Source organism: Sus scrofa, chromosome 13 (assembly GCF_000003025.6).
Source record: "Sus scrofa isolate TJ Tabasco breed Duroc chromosome 13, Sscrofa11.1, whole genome shotgun sequence".
NCBI classification, from domain to species: domain Eukaryota; kingdom Metazoa; phylum Chordata; class Mammalia; order Artiodactyla; family Suidae; genus Sus; species Sus scrofa.
This window is the reverse complement of record NC_010455.5, coordinates 119858422-119863737: the sequence shown is the minus strand read 5'-3', so window position 1 is coordinate 119863737 and position 5316 is coordinate 119858422. Positions and strand designations below refer to the sequence as shown.

The 5316-nt window shown below is 39.1% G+C and overlaps 1 pseudogene; it reads left to right on the top strand.

Annotated features, from left to right (window-relative positions):
* LOC100526187 lies at window positions 3407-3848 on the top strand (annotated as a pseudogene).

The following is a 5316-nucleotide window of genomic DNA, read 5'->3' as shown; positions in this document are numbered from 1 at the left end:
GGAACTCCCAGACAGTACTTCTTGAATCAATTTGGGGCTCTCTCAGCATTCATTCTTTCTATGAGAAATGCCAAAAGAATACTCTGGTCATTTCCTATAAAATTCTTACACTAAACCTCACTTTTAAGTGTAAGATCTGGCATGAAACTGTGGGCATGAATACGAAAACCCGGGCTATCTGATTTCCATTTTGGTCTGTTTCTGGCTTGATTTGATTAAAGTCCACTCAGACTCTACATCCAGCGTCTTACTTTCTCATTCTTCCACCACCCCTTAATCCTTAATTTCCTCTTCTGCTGGAATGCTTCGTGCTGAATGATTGGATTAAACTCACAGCACTTCAGGATGTACCGAAATCAACTTGGTGGTCCAAGACTCTTTTAATTGATAAGTGGCTTTGCCACATTTATCTATATTAAATGTTGCCTTCTCCTTACTTTCTTTGGTTAATACCAGCTATTTTCAAAGAAGATAGAATTTTGCAGAAGGGTCTGTCTCTTTTTCAGGCAGGGGATGCTGGGAGCACACCACTTACACTAATTTTTTTTTTTTTTTTTTTTTTTTTGCCTCTGAAACAAGCATTGCATTTATTTTTTGTCTCCAGCTTTCATGGACCTTTTTGTCTTTTCTCTCCTTTAGATCTGTATATATTCACAACACCTGTCTCTCCGGGAAGCACATATCCCGTTTCTTCGGCTCACCAGCAGTAGACATATATATTATTTCCCTGAGGGTTAGAGAAAGCTATCAGAACTTGGCAACATATAAAGTAAATACCCACTAATTGCAAGACATTCATTTAAATCAGGTCTTTATCCTCCTTAGGCATTGTAGTAGGTGGCTTCCTTTGAAGTCTTGTTGAATTTGTCCAAAATTACCTTGCCTGAGGCAGACGGCTGTTTGGAACATTTGTTCTAAACCGATCCCCAAAGCAGTAAATCTTAGTGTTGGTAACGGCTCACATGCCACAAAGAGGAAATGTCCTGGGTAGGGCATGGATCCAGGCTTAGATCCCCCATTGTATGCAAAGAAAAGAAAGAGAAAGGGAGAGATAACTACACAACTCTCAGGGATATAACGCTATTGTACAGCTCTGATGATGTTATAAACCACAAACCCTATACATTACTGAAATACATAACTAAAAGACTCCCAGTGAATCGCTTTTCTCTTTTTTTCTGCTGCATCCATGCATGCATGCCTCTCTCATTTGACAATGATTTTTGTTAGTGTTATTTGTTTGTTGCTTGCTTGCTTTAAACACAAGTAGCATATACCCCTCATCATTTTAAACTCATCCCGGGAATTTTATTTTACCTGTATGAGAAAACTGTGCTCTATCAACATCAAGATACCATAACTTTCACAGACTTTCATTGTCCCCACAAATGCACTTATAATCTGATGCAAACAATCATGCTCTAAGATCTTCGGACGCAGTCAAGCCTTTATTTAGGCTGTATTTCATGTTTCTACGATGTTCATAAAACAGCACTTAAATTTTTTCAGTCTGTTGCAAGGCTTTGCTTCTGTTAAATCACAAACTGCTCTGCAGTAGGCAAAGGAGCTATCTAAACTTGGAACAAATGATTCTCTATTTAATTGTCATGGAGACAGCCTTAAGTCATGGCCTTCTTGAGTAAGACTAGAATCCAAATCAGGCTGTGGAACATATATCCATTACACATTTTAAGAGCCAAATGAAAGCACATTAAGGGACAGACTGGGTAAAAACAAGTCATTCAAATGATGCTCCAGTGACATCCCTTCTTTGAGTGGTGGTAGATGAAGCAGAGTGAGTAAGAGTTATGAACCTCATCACAGCATCAACTTTAAGGAGTTTAACTGAGCTAAAATGAGGGAGTAAAGCAAGGAAGAAGGCCAGGAGAGGCAGTAAACAGGTAAGTGATTTTTCTCAATAAAAAGGGGAAAATTCTCAAGATGATAGTGAAGGGAGAACGTAAAGGATGGGATGACAGTTGTGCAGCAAGCCAGAGGAACTATCCATCTGGATTACAGCAGGGAGCAGACCCTGGGAGAATGAATCTAAGAATGTGAACTTGATTGAATATCTGATGTGTGTGTGTGTATACACACACACACACACACACACACACATGAAAAAAATTTAGACAACTGGGGGGCGGGATATGTGAAGATAAATTAGTTACAAATGTCTAGAAAAATATACCAATATAAAAAAAGATATGTAAATGGAAAGTGATTACCACTAACTTCAGAGAAAATAAAAAGTTATGAAAGATGGTAAAAAAGAAATTAAGGAGTTCCTGCTATGGCGCAGTGGGTTAAGGATCTGGCATTGCCAAATCTGTGGTAGAGGTTGCAGCTGCAGCTGCAGCTCAGATTCAATCCCTGGTCTGAGAACTTCCACAGATCTGGGGTGGCAAAAGAAAGAAAGAAAGAAGGGAGGGAGGGAGGGAGGGAGGGAGGGAGGGAAGGGAAGGAAGGAAGGAAGGAAGGAAGGAAAGAAGGAAGAAAGAAAGAAAGAAAGAAAGAAAGAAAGAAAGAAAGAAAGAAAGAAAGAAAGAAAGAAAGAAAGAAAGAAAGAAAGAAAGAAACAGTGAGGGAGGGAGGAAGAAAGGAAAGAAGGAAGGAAGGAGGGAAGGAAAAGAGAAAGAAGAAGGATATCTTCTACATGTTGTTCAGTTAAATGCTTCTATTTCTCTAATATCCATTTGGTTATATTAAAAATAAAACGGGAAATACAAATCATAAAACATATATATTTTTTCTTTTTACAGCTCCCCCTGTAGTGTATGCATTCTCCACGACCTGGGGTTGAATCGAAACTACAACTATGGCCTATGCCAGTCACAATAACATGGGATCTGAGCCACATCTTCTACCTATGCCACAGCTTGCAGCAACACCGCATCCTTAACCAAATGAGCAAGGCCAGGGATAAAACCCACAACCTCACAGAGACAATGTCAGGTCCTTAACACACTGAGTCACTACAGGAACCCCAAAATAAAAATTTTAAAAGATTACCTGCAGAGAAAGGCACACAGTAGCTAGACATTTCGAAGATATATTGTTTTATAGACTTGACTTTAGAGCCAAGTTAACATTTTACATATCACTAAGCAAAATTAAATTTTTAAAGGCAGTCTCTACTGAGATTGTGGGAAAGTTTTGTTTGTTTGTTTTTGTCTTTTTAGGCCCAAACTCTCAGCATATGCAAGTTCCCAGGTTAGGAGTCGAATTGGAGCTGTGGCTGCCAGCTTTGGATCCCAGCTGCATCTGTGACCTACACTGCAGTTCAGGGCAACATTAGATCCTTAAACAGCTGAATGGGGCCAGGGATTGAACCCATGTCCTCATGGATTCTAGTTGGGTTCATTACTTCTGAGCTACACCAGGAACTCCACTGTGGGAAAGTAAAATGAAGGGGTGTGCATCTAACCTAATTGTCTGCAACCTGGCAGCTACAATGGGAAGTTGGAAGAGTTGAAGGAGAGGATCCTGGCCAATAACTCCCTGACTATCGGCACTGACCAGGTCAGGAGAACTGCATTGCATCAGGTGTGCTTAGCTGGACACAGAAACTGTTGAATTCTTGCTGCAACGTGGGGTGCCAGTGAACGATAAAGATGATGCAGGTTGGTCTCTTCATATTGCTGTTTCTGCTGGTGAGATGAGACCATTAAAAGCCTTTCTGGGAAAAGGTGCTCAAGTGAATGCTATTAGTCAAAGTAGCTGTACTCCTCTACATTATGCAGTTTCCAAAAACAGGCTGTGAAGTGCAGGAAGGCGGGACTAATCCAGATGCTAAGGACCGTTACCAGGTCACAGCAGTGCCCCAGGCAGCAGCCGGGGACACTTAGCCTGTAATGAGGAGAGAATGGAAGAAGCAAAACTGCGAATGTCCCAAGGAGCAAATATTTATCTTGAGAATAAAGAAGAGAAGACACCCTGTAAATGACCAAAGGTGGTCTGGGTTTAATTCTCAAGAGAATGGTGGAAAGTAAAGCAGCTTGGATTTATTCTTACTTTGTATGTTTTGTAGTGTCCTCTAATGTCCTGGAAACCAACGTACCTGTGCACATGACATCATCTATGAATGATGTTTTCTCATCTCCACAGCCTTATAAACATGTTGAATATTGTTCCTAATGAGATATTAGTTCTAAGCTTACAATTTGCTTTCCAGGCATTGAATAATGGTTGAGACTGTTCTAATATTGTTGTATGTCATTTTGTATTGAATTTTGGTTAATTTTGAGTAAGCAGTTTTGGTGTTGTGAGTCTTCAGCACCCTCTGTCCCCTTCTGAGGCAGAACAACCCCAGCAGCACCAGGTCTCTTATTCTGCCAAATATTTCTAGGTGGATTCTAAAATGTTCCTCCATACAGTTGAAACAAATCCAAACTCATTTTGCAAGCTCACTCAGAAGCCTATGCCAAATAGTTCTGTGATTTTCTTTTTCCAACAATATGGTTTAATTCGTTTTTGTTATAGGAGGAATACTTATGTATTTCGAGGAACAAAATTTAAGTTGGAAGGTGTGCTATCCAAGATTGGCATTTTATAAATACTAAAATAATGAAATGAATAGCCTGAGTACCCATGTGTCTTTTTAATGAGTTATTTCCCTCCGAAATAAAATGTATTGTTTTTAAAAGGGAAGTTTTCAAGTACCTATATTAAGTCATCCTGTATTGAAAAGAATGTCAATCTTGTTACCATGATATGTAACAAAAATGTATGTTGATTTGTATTTCACAAACTAAAAACATAAAAGGTTGAGAGAATCCCCCCATCCCCTGCAAAATGCAATCTTGAAAAAAACTCAAAAGTAAAATGAAACAAATGAACATCAGTGTACAGCCAGGTGATGGCATAACCTCTCAGAGAGGGACGATTCCAAATGACTTTTACAACACAGTTACTTGACCACACGTTCTTAGCAGGATATACTCTACGACAATAGTTTTCACTAATTATATTATGGTAGTAATAGTAGTTTTGCTATTGTTATTCCAAGGCTATTGTATAGTTATACTGGTGTATTTGAAAACTGGAATTTCAATGTGAATAAAAAGAGAGAAATATGTAAGATCAATGTGGTTAAGGAAAACCTCGGAGTCTGAATTGCGGGTATCAGTATGAACTCATGTATTTTATCTGAAATGTGTATATCCTGAAATGACCTGGAGAAAAAAGACCAACTCAGTAAGCATAAACACCACTAGTGTTCAGACCATGCTCACTAAAATGGATCAATGGTCTCTGGAGATTCTCACTTTCACTTCTGGGGTAGAAAATGTATAAGGTGATCCTGGAACATCTTGT